This window comes from Manacus candei, unplaced genomic scaffold, assembly GCF_025592945.1.
Source record: "Manacus candei isolate 608988 ecotype Guabito, Panama unplaced genomic scaffold, ASM2559294v1 h1tg000008l, whole genome shotgun sequence".
Classification (NCBI taxonomy): Eukaryota; Metazoa; Chordata; class Aves; order Passeriformes; family Pipridae; genus Manacus; species Manacus candei.
This window is the reverse complement of record NW_026138056.1, coordinates 1,804,907-1,819,709: the sequence shown is the minus strand read 5'-3', so window position 1 is coordinate 1,819,709 and position 14,803 is coordinate 1,804,907. Positions and strand designations below refer to the sequence as shown.

The 14,803-nt window shown below is 34.2% G+C and overlaps 1 protein-coding gene and 1 long non-coding RNA gene across 3 annotated transcripts in view; one reads left to right on the top strand and one right to left on the bottom strand.

Annotated features, from left to right (window-relative positions):
• Positions 1–7,885, bottom strand: part of LOC127464284 (uncharacterized) — a 54,508-nt gene extending 46,623 nt beyond the window's left edge. For both annotated transcript variants that reach the window (XR_007901277.1, XR_007901276.1), the window contains exon 1: positions 7,085–7,885. This is a non-coding gene — a long non-coding RNA (uncharacterized LOC127464284). The remainder of the gene's footprint in view (positions 1–7,084) is intronic.
• CCDC102B (coiled-coil domain containing 102B) overlaps positions 1–14,803 on the top strand; it is a 147,693-nt gene that overhangs the window by 28,285 nt on the left and 104,605 nt on the right. The window lies entirely within an intron of this gene.

Here is a 14,803-nt window from a genome sequence, read left to right as displayed (position 1 = left end):
ATTTCTATTGTTCCTCTTTTTTATACTGTTGAAGGTAAGTCACCAGCTATTGATTTTGCACTACAGCAACAAAAATAATCTTTAAACATCTTTTAAAACAAATGTTTTCTGTTCTCTTCCTCAGTATACAGACGTTTTGCATTGTATATTACAGCAATCTATGTATTGTTACTTAGAAGCATTATTTTCATTAAGAGATCATGAATGGTTCCCTACCTGTTGTTTTGTAGGTGGAGGAAGCTCCACTGATGTGAGTGAGGCTTCTGAATAAATCAAGTCTTCTACTATCAGTGTAAACATTTAAACGCTCTTTAAAACGGAATGGTCTTTTTGGAAGCTCAGGTTGTTAACAACTGTGTCCTGTTGAAGATTCTCTGTGATTTCTACCTTCTCCAGAAATCTTTATTCTGAAATTACCTTATAGTGAGAAGATGCCACAGAATTGCTTACCTATAATTGCTTTTTTCATTCACTTAGTATATATCTGAAATAGAAATAGTGATACTCTGATAATCTTATGGGAAATTTAGATACATGTAGAACAGTCATCTATTCTGTCCCATACTCTTCACCTGACTCAAAAAATGTCTTCTCTTTGTCCTCTGAATCCTACAAAAAACATAATAATCAGGTATAACTCAGTAGCCTGAATGGCTATACTGGTTACTGTGAATTTTTCTGTTTAATTTCTCACTTAAAATGCACAGAAGTATTGTGTATTTTGCATGGCTATCACAGGAATAAGTGTCCCAAAAATTAATTTTGTGGTGCTTTTATATATTACAGAAGAGCCAGTAATCTGTTTTCGCATGTTAAAGGGGTTTTTATAAAGTTTGATATCAGAAGCCTCAAGGTTGAGCTTTGAAATATCAATAGGTAATTTTGTGAAAACAAAATCTGAATTATTTGAGAACTCAAATGACTTTATAGAGTGGAAACTCGTGCAGGTAATTTTCCTATGATAAAATCTCATTAGTTTTAGACTAGATCTAGAATTTCCAGTGTTCCCTACCGGTCTCAATCCTTCATTAGTTTGAGAGGCTGTTGCAATTTTCAGACTGAGTGAAATGGGATGGTAATGGTGCCACACATCTGATTTGTACTTTGATAAAAGTATTTTAAAATTACTTTTGATAGACACATTTTTTTTTCCTGTCCAAATTAAAATAATTGACAGGTAGTTAGAGAGTAAGGAAAGAATCAGCATTATTACTTAAGCAGCAACTGTCATGAAGTCTTAACTATTCTTTCCACTGTTTTCATAAATCAAGTCCCAGTTCATATGTAGTCTTATCTCTAGAAATTATGTACTTAATGTGAATGTTCTTACTGTCCAATATGAAGTATAATTTTTCATGCTGCATAACATCAAGGTTCCATTTGATGTTTATTTTCCTAGAAATCTAATTTGGAAAGTGCAGGAAAAGTCTACTGTTTCGTTGACATTTTTCCCCCTTACTGGCTTCCAATAAGATATTTAAACTCTATTGAGTTGCACTTGCCAATGTTTTCTCTGTTTACAAGTTTTGCAATGAACATAACGAGAAAGAACATGATTTTTTAATTTTTTTTTCAATTACTATTTATTTAAGGACATTCTGTTGCAACTGAAGGATGAAAACTTAGTTTTATAAGTATGTTTAGTATGCCTGTGCATATTGAAACATATCTGTGCATACTGATTTCTGCGAAAGGAATACCATGCCAATATGGCATCATTTTAGACGTTTGTTTAGCCTGTTTTTCTGCTACTGGCAGAAAGTATAACCTAGTGAGGAGATGAGTTGAAGATGAAGGATAAATATGCACATGCGCACATTTATGTGCGTATGTATACGTGTTTGTGTCTTTATATACATGAAGCAATCTTTGTGCTAGAGGTTAACAAAAGTGTCCCTGCCCAGGATCCTTCCCAGGACATTCTATGATTCTGTGATTGCATCTTTTAAAAAAACAATTTTTCATAGTTAAGATTGAAACCCCCAAAATTAAGACAAAGTTACTTCCTTATAATGTGTTAGTGTGGTTAGTTAACCATTTGGTTCTGTACCAGAAATTAATACTTTGCTGTGTATAGCTTTAAAAAACACCCTCAAAAAGGCTTTTTAATATTTAATTTTTTTCAATATATGTTTAAATATCCTGAATTTGCCTTTCAGAATTATATTTTAACATTCTCTCAGTTTCTTGTTCAAGTAAATATTTCTGCTAGTATGCTTATTATTCGTTCACATAAAATCAACTCGGGCTAAATTTTTTTTAAAAATAACAAACCACTGAAGAATTAAATCTAACAACAGAGAGAATGTACAAAATTGTATTTAATGTCTGACACTAAACATATTAAATTAAAGATACAAGCATTTTGCATTTGATGTAGTCTTTTTCTTTCTATCCTTAACTAGATACAGATAGCAATGGGTCATTTAAAAACTAACAATCTAATTTGGGGAGAGGGAGAATAGCCTTAGATCATTCTCTTTCATTGTTTTTGAAAATAAAATGCTCTTTTTTAGATGTGAAAAATCATAAGTGGTCCTCTATTTATCCAGGATCTAATACCTTTGTGATTATGGACAGTTTCCATTGCAGACTCAGCAAGACTGCTAGGAATCACTGCTTATGCTAAGGTACAAGTCTGTGCAAGACTTGAAGGCTTGTGAAATCCATTGCTGTGTAGTAATCTAGAGTTTCAGGTTTATTATATGGTAAATGGATTAAGTAATTTTTTCGCATGCCTTTGAAGGGAAAACACATGAGAAACTGGAATTAAGTTTCTTGGATTTAAATATTCTTGTCACATTCTACCAGTAAAGAAGGTGCCTAAAACATCTAGTGTTAGAATTAATGTAGCTTCATGCCTACTGTCTAGGATACAGTTATATTCATACAGCTTACAAGATGGTTAGGTACTTTTGCTTCCTAACTTATATGTGTGAAATAAAAGGTTTCGCTGTGGCTGCTGAGATGGAATTTTCTTTTTGACTCAGTTGTAACATACAAGATAGCTGTATTACTTCTGGAACAGAGAAGTAGTGCTTTCACAGGAGGTAGGAAGAGAACCCATGCTTCCCCCTCACCACTCCCTACTTTTTCTCTCTTTTTTCCTGCTTGCTTTTTTTTTTTTTCTGTTTAATGTGTAATAGGAATTTCCTCTGATCTTGTTTAGAGAGAACTGTCTGGCACTTAAGTAAGTGCTGTTCCACTGAAGCATTGCATTTTCAGATTACTTTCAAACAAAGGATTCAATCTTAGGAAAAATTAATGAGTGTCTTTTTTGGATACAATCACAAAACTTTCCTTGCTTACATCAGTGAAGTACTGTCTCTGAGTAACAGCATGAGTGATACCCTGAAGTCAATGAGAAATCTGCTTTGGGTCAGTTTCTGAATTAAATTCTGTAGTAACAGGTGATTAAGAACTGTACCAGAAGATTCTTCAGGAATGTTTGTAACTTCAAAATACCAAGATAATGTGTTATGATGGGTATGGCTCAGATAAAACAGAAGAGGTGCCGTGTAAACTGTACTGAAAACAGTAGAACTATTGCTACAGGCACTTGCCACCAGACCACTCTGCTATAGAAATTATCTTACATAATTTCTTACCTAGGTCAAGTGACTAAAGCTGCATATTTCAAGTTCTTACTCTGAAAGGAGAGTTTTATTTAGACAATGTTTTATACTATATTTACCTGAAGTCTAAGCATCACAACACTTTAAAATTTCTTTCACTTTTAAAACGGTGTGGAGTGTTTTGACTACAGGAAAGTAATGATTACGAATTCTAGTGTGGACTCACACTATTTAGTATTCTAGTAGTCTTAGATATACTTATTTGTAGAGACCTACAGTTACAGGAAACATCCTATTACCAGCATCCCTTGTCTATTAATCTGAAAAGTCAACAGACTTCATCTGTAAGATAAGTGAAGTAGTGAAGTTTCCAAGTTAAATGTAGAAGGCTTTGAATGCTGCTCTCAGTTTTGATGTATTTTTGGTACAATTCGCTAGCTGTTACATCAAAAAATATACTGTAAACTGAAACAATTTTAGTTAGCATTTTATTTTCCAATTTATCAATTAGAATTCTTCTTATATTGCTAATATTATTAATTTAATAATTTCTTATCAATTAGATGGAACAGTGCTCTGATCTGCAGCATGTAATACTAATACTGTACAGGAAATTCTTGAGACTGATGACAATTTGAACTTGCTTTGAGTGTTTCCAATCATGCTGACCACTATTGATTTTTCTGTTTCCTGACAGTTCCTTATTTAGTTATATATTTGTCTCAATTTGGTGGTATAAAGTGAGGATGGAAAATTAGATTAGAAATCGGTTGGAAACAAGAGTTATTGACCTTCTGTACAGCAAATAAAACTAATAAAAAAAAAAAAAGGAAAGATTTTCCATCGCACTATTTACTTTTGTATGTTTGTTTGTTTGTTTTTTTCAGAACATTTCTGCATGTCTGCATTCATCTTGTGAAAAATCCCTGTATTTCTAGATGAAAGGTTATCATCTTCTTCTTACAGTGCTTATTAGAAAGGCTTATGGCTTATTCTAGTCCCTGAATCAATTACTAATAATAAATAACGGTTTTATTAAACACACAGCAATAGATAACTACTTGCAGTAAAGGGAGGCAAGTTGTAAAAGTCTGAACTAAAATTAAATTTATATGCTAGTTATCTGTAAAGTGCCAAATTTTAAAATTATCTTTGGTAAATGATAGATAAATTGTCATTGCTCTGAGACTTAAGAATAAAAATTTAATTTGCTATTCCTTTCCATAGAATAGAAGCTTATTTTTCCTTTCAATTAAGTCTGTATGTGAATTTCTACTCATAGGCATACCAACCAACAAATCTATTCTTTATCACGATATTAAAAAAACGTTTTGCATTAATCAGTCTCATCTCTCTCAGGGGATAGTCTGTGCTCCTTGTTTTGGGAAGGAGATTGTTCTATTAGGTTTAGGTATGAAAAAAAACCAAAAAGCCACACGCACACATGATCCCCACCCCCAGATAAGAGAAGTATAACAAAAGTAAACTAACTTCAGATCATTAAAACTCTTAAACTGGGCAACTTCAGTCTTGCAACAACACTTGGATGAAAAGGAGATTAAGCGGAGTTTAGTAAGAAGATTCAAGAGTCACTAAAAATAAAAAAAGAAAAGAGGTTCTCACAGAGGCCTATTACAACTTTTTTTGAAACATCAGCCAAAATGTCTGGAATTGAACCTTTAAACACATAGTGAGCAGTCTTTCATTTCCCCCTTCCCTCCACCTCCACCCACCATAGAACTAAGATGTCACTGAGGCAAATTAAGGGATGAAAGTTCATGGTTTGCTTCAGATCATTTTGTTTAAGAATGCTCCAAACCAGCTGCCTGTTGAGATTTCAAATTAAATTAGGAAAAATAATTGCTGTAATCCCTCTGTCTAAAACAATCTTTGCCATTTACCTAGGTTTTTTAACACAGTTTGTTTAATCTATTACCTCTGTCACCTCTGCTGTGTTCTGTCATAATCCAATCAACTGCAAGAAAAGCATGCTACTGTTTGTAAAGCAAACAAAGCAAACCCTTCGGTGTAAATGTCAAGAGCTCTAGCTTTCCCTTGCTTGGTAGTGAAACAGAAATATTAAGGTATGATTTTTTATTTTTTTTCTTTAATAAATGGATTTGAGCTACATTTCTTAGACCAGTTGATTGTTAGGCAGTATGGGAATTTTTATTTGTTCATTTCATGTATTAAAAATTCAACCTCTCCATGTGTAGTAGCAAAAGCGACGAGGCATTTGTTAGCACATTGGAATTTTCATTCACCACATGAGTGATGGCTTGTCAAGTTTTGAGAGTTTTGGTTGATGTGTGTCCCTTATAAATTTCAAGCAGTATTCTTCAAGGGATTAGCTGAAATGTGAATTCTTTCCTTGACTGAGATTAGAGAACCCTTTAAATTCACCTAAACCATTGTATAATGTTCATTTAGATTAAACTTGATTGGAACTCTAATTACGAAGTTCATCTCTAGGCAAAAAAGGAAATGCGGTTTGAGAAATAATATTAATCCCATCTCAAATATCACTTGCATTTAAGAATATAGCAAATGGGCATATTGTACATGGCATTTGTACGTAAGCTCATACTTATCTAGGCACCAATATTTTGCTAAACATAACAAAAAAATGATAATTTGAAGAGCCTGCAGTAGGGGGGACGTTGCAAAAAGATGCCCAGTGCATTCAGATGAGTTTAGATTCAGTCTCTCTGTAATTACAGGAAGCACAGAAAGCACTTGAATCTGGATGGTTTTGTCTTTACCTTTATTAATAAAACAGCCTTCAAGTCAAAGGCTACTTAAAGGTTGCCTAATATTAAGGTTATGAGCAAATAGTTGTTGAATTAAGTTGGAACCAATGCTTCAACATTTTTTTTCTGTAATCAGGAATTAATCAGAGTTACTCTCTTCAGATTTGTACAAGGAGAAATGAAAAGTATTTGACTTATGAGCAATATCAAGGAACCGGGAAACTTTTGGAAGTGATTAGTATGAAGAAGTAGGCTAGAATGGAACCCAAATAGAAAACTGATATTAGATGGTCTGAAAGACCACAGGAAAAGGGGACTTTCTTAAGCCATATAGTATATTTGCAGAGTCAAATTACTAAAGTAAGCTAGCGAAGCATGTTTTTGGGGCAGCTGGGTAAGTGACCTTTGATGTAGATGTTGGTGCATTTTATAGCATAAACATTTGTTAGAGTTTGGACCTGGCTCCCTGCCAAGTCCCTGAGACTATAGCAAAAACCTCCAACTCCCTTCCCCTTTGGGCAAAGTTAAAACTATAGAAACTGAAACAAAACCAAACCCAACTGAATTATATCAAAATGTATATATATTTACATATATCACGGTTATATACAGTTAAAATATTGTGTACATATAAAAAGGAATCCCAAACACCTCCGAAAGGGAAAGGAAAAGGGAAAAGGGACAAAAAGGAAACCAAAACAGATATGCACAATCGAAATCCGGGAACAATCAATAAAGAACTAGCAAAGAAAATCTTACTACTCTCCTTGAGACAGCAGAATCACACCAAACGACCACCTGCACCCTCCGTCTCCCAAGGCCTCCAAGGCCCCACTAGGCATCACTCCCCCACATGAGCAGGACCGACAGCAGAGAACCTGTGCCTTCAGACCCACCAGAAGGGAAGAGGGAAGAAGCTTCTCTCTCCTTCTTATTTATACCCTGGCGTACGTGAAAATCGTATGGAATACCGGGAACATGGCCACTTCCTTGGTTACAAACTAGTCACCAAGGAAGGCCTAGACCAAAACTACCACAGCATTGCTTTTAAAACATGGCAAAGCTTCCTACAGAAGTAGGAAGGCAATATGTCTGAACAGCTTCTAAAATAGGAAAAGTAGAGCAGGCAAGGTTGTGAGTTATGCTGACAAATTCTGGAGATGCAGTTAGTTACCCCAGCCAGAGACAGAATTTTGGGGTAGGGTTAAGCAAAAGAGAAAGCTTAGAAGTGTTGTTGGAATGGGGTTAGAATCAGGGGAGTGGGAGTCCAAGGAAAGTTAGGAAAACCAAGAGATCTGTACTGTGAGGACCTTTATGGTGTGAGCCAGAGGTGAGGGTCTTAGTCCCAGACAGAGCTGGAAAATACTGTTGCTCATATTGTAATATAGTTATAAGGTCTGCATAAAATTATCTATGTATATATGCATTGGGTATATATAAAATGAGAGAATATGAGTATTTTTTCCTTAAAAACAGTAAAAATTTTAAACAAAAAATTACTTGATGGACCATTTATTATTGGTAATTTAATTATAATTAATTTTTTTCAGTAAGTAAATAGCTCGCACTTATCACATTCATCTTATGGAGGAAAAGAAGAAATTTTCAGGATGTTTCCCAGTATCTTGATAGACAAGATATTTGTAACTTTTAAGTAGCTTTAAAAAAAAAAATTATTATGGCAAATTTTTCAAAATGTAGGAGGAATAGTTATAGATTTCATACCTTTTTTTCTAATTTAGAAATCTTGTGGGGCCATTTGTTCTGAGATTCTGCAAACAGCAAACCTTCCTCTGGCAATTTGTATCAGCAGATGGATGTCCCCATTCCCCACAGTAGGGAGTTTTCTTTTGCTATTATTCACCACTTCCTCCTAGTGATCCTGAGTGGCTCAGCCTCATTCACCAGAGAGACTTCTCATCAACTGCAAGGGCAGTGAACCTGTTCTGAAGGTACAAGTTATCAGGTGAGGCATAAACCTAGTGCAAGAAGCCACCAGTTTCCAATCTTCATCATGAGAGTTTCCACTTTCCAAATTCATAAGCATAGGTTCTTCCTACTGCTCCCCTAAAGCTGGGGGTTCAGACTCTTGAAGCTGCAAGATCTCAGAGAAGATCTAGTCCATCTGTTTCTCATCCTCTCTGATTCTGTGCAGTTTGGTGGCCCCTTCCCATATGTCTTTCACCGTATGAAGGAAGGAGAGCCCCTTGACAGCTACACATCTCCTGCAGGGTATGAGTGAGAGGCTCAAGAGGCTCATAGGACTCCCTGCAGCCTGACACTTTCTGTGTCCTCCTTCTGAAGCTTTCTGGTAGTGAAGGAGCAGTTACTTCAGTCATTCTTTATGTGACAGTAGCAGAAACCCACAAGTACCTTATGGGGTTCCCATGAGTTCCTCAGTGATCTCTGAGAAAATGCCCAGAAAGTCAAGAAGAGACTTAAATCTTTCAACTTCACCGTGGAGAATGTACTCACAGTGCTTATTTCATCTACTTAGAAATTCAGTCAATATCAATAATAATGACAAAACTGAGGAATGGTTCTTACCCAAATATTTTATTTTGAGGTATGCAAATATATGGCCTGCTACCTTTTTGGCAATATGGGAGCTCCCCAACCAGAAATGGTGATAAAATATTGATATATTAGCAAATATCAGAGAAAACTGCATCAAGAATGGAAACTGAGATGAGGTTGATATTCTGTTCTATTCTGAAAGGTACAAGAAGATGGTCATGTTTAGTTTTTATTATTTTTATTGTTTTCTTAATTAAATTTGCATATAGAAGATACGTTAGTGCTCATAATAATCAAGCATATGTTTTCCTGTGACCGGGGAATCCTTTTTTTCTGTGTTTCTCTCAGCTGAAACACACTTTACTCATAACAACACTTACAGGTATTTGTGTGGACTAGTAATGTATGAAGTTTGCATCTTGAAATACAGATTGATAGTGTTCTGAAAGATAATAAGGTATGTGGTTCATTTTTCATATGCATTAGTAATTTGGTTGATCAGGACTCACGGAAAAGATTGATATATTACCTGGCTATAAAAATGAATAAAGCATTTATGCATTTTTTTAAGCCATATGTGAGAGCCCTGCAGTTTCCAAGACAGCCTACAAATGGTTTAGCATTTGGATTATATCTCAGTAGAACTGCTTTCTTATGTAAGAAGACTTCATTCTTCAGTATTCTTGTCTGGAAAAATCCTTATTGCTATGTAGCTCTCAAAATACATGTCATCAACCCTTTTCCCTGGATAAACTCTAAACACTAAAATAAACTACATGAGATGTATGACTTTTTCCACATAGTGTGAATGTGAATATTAATTTCAGAATTTCAATAATGTCTTGTATCAGATTGCTATATAAATATATATATATGTAAGTATATCTCAAAACAAAAAAATTGAATAGAAACCTATCTTGTTTGGTAGTCTTTTTGCTTGTTGTTTTGCTTTTTAATTTAATATATGATTGATATCTCCTTTCAGTACCATTTGGTCTGCTGGAAAACTGATTTTCATATTGATTTAGGGTTAAGTATTCAGGTGCTTGTATAATTCTTTTTTGATCTGTAGCTTCTGATTATGTACTCTGATGAATTGACAGCACCACTACATAAAGCTTATTTATGTGAGAAAGAAGTTATATTACTTTTGTATTTAAAAAACAATTTCTGTTACTACTACACTGTTGCATAGTTTATTCCTATACTGAGCACCAGCTACTAGAGAAAGAATAAATAGATGCTATTGCTAAACAGATACTACTTGCTAAAAAGGAGTAATATATTTCAGGATCCTAATTTCAGACTCTTACAAGTAGGGCTGTAGAGTCAAGGACCATAGCATTACGGGGCTACTATGTCTTGGAAAGATTGTAAATGCTTTTCAGGGGATCTAGTTTTGTTAAGGCTCATTGAGTTGAGTTTAGTCGCAAAATGAAATATACTTGTAAGAAGCCTTTTAACCACTAATTGTAATTATCAAACAGTGCAGTGTATTGCCTGTGTAAAATGTATTTTCAGTTTCTTATAGGAGCACGTTTCAGTCAGTCTGGTTCCCACCAGGTTTTGTGCACTGACAGTTATTGTTCTTGTAGACTGTTTTTGGCCTGAAGATAGTAAAAGTGCAGACTTCTTTCTCCTGCAGGTGTAATTAAGGAAGATTTTTTGTCTTTTAATTTTATTTGATGGATGTAGATTTCAGAAGGAAAGCAACTACTTCCCTTCAGTTTTAAATCCTAATTGTCAGCCAGGTCACAGTTTACCTGGTAGATTAACTGTTCTCTCTCCATCAACAGTAGAATCTACTTTGGGGGCCAATGGGAATACAGAATTTTTTATTTACTTTATGTTATAATAAATCAGGGGAAATCTGAGACAGTGAGGCTCTAAGAAAGTTCCTGTAAATATGTAAATATGAAAACAGACATTATGTGGGAGAAGAGATAGCTAAAACAGCACAAGATTTATCAGACAAAAGCAATCATGCTCTTATCTTCCAACTCAGAATATTCTGTGATTTGTTTTTAAATATTCATTCAAATATTCCCATTTTTCTGGCATACCTACAGGAATATCTACTTGACAGAATTATCCTTACATCTTTTGACTATCAGATATTTTTTGTGACTATCAGATTTTTTTTATCTTCATTCTAACAGTCCTTTCTAGTTCTAACTGGTTTCCTAGATAATTTTTGCAATAGCTCATAATTCATGAAAAAATGTTGAATAAATAATCAACACTTTATAACTTGGGTAGACACTGACAGTTTGGACATTCCTCTAGTGTCAATATTGTTATGAATTACTGATCATGATATTACTTAATTTACTGATTACAGTGGAGAAGGCTTGAGCGGGGAGGTTGGACCAGATGGCCAACTGTGGTCCCTTCTAACCTTACCCATTCTGTGATTGTGACACTGCAAGAAACTTTCAGTATTTGCTTAGTCATCTTGACTAATTTTTTCACCTGAAAAATGTAAATATCTCTTGTTTAAAATGAGATAAAACACAAAAACACTCCATAACTTTAAAGTAAAAATGAATGCATGATGTGCTGACAATCTCTTTACTGATCTCAACAGTTTAGAGAGTTAAAAGTAGTTTCTCTGAAGTTTTTAACTATTTTCAGATAATTAGTGAAAGCAGAATTTTGATCGGGTATTATGGATAATTTTTTCTGATAGTCATTGACAGAAAATGTGTTTTCCTTGAATGCATAGTAGATTCTCCTGAACCTGGGGGTGTTAATTTTAATGAAATACATAGTCCATATGAAATTGAACTTACAAGAAACTGATAAAAAGCTGTGCCAGAATCTACACGGAAAGAAAGATCTCTGAGATCAAGGGTAGTTTTCCCCACCTCGTTCCCAGCATTTTCCAATTTTTGAACTTATTTATGCCTCTCCGCATATATTATTCACAATTGTTGTAAAATTTCAGGTTTAAAGTTTTTTATGTATCTACGGACAACTTATATTCCTTCATAAATCACTTCTGGTAAATTAGTCATACGCACAAAAGAGTCTTCTCTGTGTGCAGATGAGGGAAAGGAAAATAAGCGCTGGTAAATCAGCCACTTTTCTTTTAGTGTCAACACAGTGCAATGATATCAGCTTGTAGCAGAGTTAAGCAACTGAGTAGCACCAGAAGGAAGAAATATTTGATTACTAAATATCCTGGTGCTCAGCATTGTTATGAATATAAACATTCATTAAAAAAAGTTCAATTTGTTGCAGGGCTTGGTGTCTCAAGATATTGTCAGGCACATAAACATTTATCATGCTTTCAGTATAGTTTCTGGTGGACTAAATGGTGTTTTTGGCAGACTTGCTCACAGTAAGAGAAAAAGCAGAGTAAATTTTTTTTCCCCTATATTGAATATTGAAGTACTTGTCAAATAAAAATGTAGCCAACATTTGTCTTCCCTTTCCTGTGGAAGGACTGCTATGGATTCTGGTAATCTCTGATTGCACCTTTTAGATGAAGAAGGAAAAGAATTCTAGAAAATGTCAGATATACTGTAAATAGTCACTGCAAAACTGCCCAGTGTCACACATGCTAAGTAATAATTTGCTTGCCAGCAAACATCACAGCTGCATACAGCAGTGCAGGTTTTGGAAGCAGGAAAGTCGATGGTTTCCTTTCAGACTTTAGGAGCTTTTGCAGTTATCATGTTCTTACAGACTTCTAGCAAAAGAAATCTCAAAACAAACAAAATAAATATAATTTAAAAAAAAAAAAAAAGGCAAAAAACCCCCAAACACAGCCATCCCATATCCCAACAAAATAGAGGTTACTTTGCAAGTAATGAAGATTCCTGTCTGAGTTGCAGAAAAGGAAAATGTACTTCTTGTGCTGAATTTTTTTACTAACTGTGGGGGAAAAGATCCATAAGAATCAAATTTACTAATTTCTTAATGAAGCTTTATAGTTATTTCAGTAAGTTTTCTTTATTAGGAGGGTGACATGATGCTTAATTCATAATCAACCTGTGGCTTATTAAATTTTCAGTTCAATATCTGCCTTGCTTAAAATGTGTAGAATAATTTGTAGCATTAGGTAAATGGAAATTACTTCCATGCACAAAACAATGAGGATATTAAGAATCTTGAAAAAGTGTATTCATTCATCCTGCTTTGAAATATGAAAAAGACTGCACAGTTATTTAAAGCACAAAAAAAGCATATTGATTTAAAATCATCATTTTTGATCTGTGCAAACTGAAACATATTTTAGGTCTGCAATTGAGCGAGTCTGCCAGAGTTTTCTAATCATTAGTTTAAACAGGAATTCTTGTCTCTCTGGGTCACAAGTCCATAGGCCATATTTGGCTTGCCTGTAGATTCCTGGTATAAAGACAGATAGCATTAGAATTTAATATTTTGGTGTGGTAGTGTAAGGTTCAGATTGTAAATAAATAAATCAATAAAACTCTACTAGTTTTAGTCAATTTGGCTGTGGCAAATGCCATCCATGAAATGTGAAGTATCTTGTATAGACAGCTTTTATTTAAGATGTTGCAGGATCTTTCTCAGAAAATGCTGTTGGCAAAAAATGGTAGTTTTGTAGAAGAAAAACTTTTGCAGGGAGAATTTCTGGTTGAATTTTCCTTTTTTTTTTTTTCTGATATCACTACCAGTCAGATCAGATCAAAATGATAGGTTTTTTTAACCATAATACTTGTGCTCTGTCCAGTTCTATTTTAAGCGCTTTTTTTATAAAGCTGAGGATCATAACTCTCTAAATACATTTTCCTACCATTTCTGAAGTTTTATAGGAAGCAAACAAATTTTTGTGCTAAAACAAACAAAAAAATAAATTGCTGATGTCTTAATCTCCCTTTCTCCCGAAGGATGTGTGGAAATTCTGTTTTCTGTCTGAAATCATATTGACTATGTTTCTTCTTCATCATCTTTCTTTTTGCTGTCATTACACCTTAACTGTTGTCCTCCATCCTACTCTATCTTCTCTTGACTAAGGGGAAGGAGAAAAATGTTGTTTCAATAAAAATTTCTGAGCTTCAACCACTGTTATGCTGCCTTAAACTGAACTAGAGCATTAAGATTTTCCTGCTAATGAACTGTACAAAGTAGAGTCCCTTTTTCTGTCTGGCTTTTTTTCAGGGTTCTGCCTTTCATGGTAGTCATAAAAGGGTGCAGGTTAGCTCTAAGATGTAATTTTCCAGTTTCAAAAGGTCAATACACTCTACTTCATTTCCACTACTCACCTTTGCAATTATTCACTTCACTGACAGTATCTTGACCTCTCTCTATACTTCCACCATTATTCGCATCTTCCTATTAAAAGGTAAAATTCAGTGGAGAAAAGGTAAAAAATCCATGGAGACATTTCATGGAGTGAAAATATTCACATTTGAAGGGAAAATTAAAGATCTCAAGATTTTTTTCCAATGTTGCAAATAGTTTCTTATCTTTTGCTTCCTTTATAAATTGAATTCTGGAGTTCCGCATGAGAGCATCTAAAATACTTATTCTCTGTACAAATATGACAATGTATATTTTCTGGGGGAAAAAAACCCCTGAAATTCTTTTCAGTGGAGATGTGAGAGAGGTATCACTGCTGTTCAGTCAATTTGCGTTTTTAAACTGAAGTTTCAGTAATACATTTCAAAATGAAAAATAGGTATTACTTTTCCAGTGAAGTATTTTTCTGTGAAAAGTAAAAGCAAAGAGCTGAATTTAAGGCAGCAATAGATTCATTTAAAGCATGTTTGTTTGTTTGTTTCTTTGTTTGTTTTTCATGTAATGAAGTACGGGAAAAAAATTAAAAATGCCAGGTTCCATTTAAAGTAGCACAGGGACATAGAATCAGAGACATAGAATCATTTTCAATTGAAAAACAAGCAACATTTCAGATCATGTTTCTGCAGATAAACAGATAAGCTTCTTTTTTTTTTTTTTTGCTTCTTTTGTTTTACCTTGTTTTAATGAGAA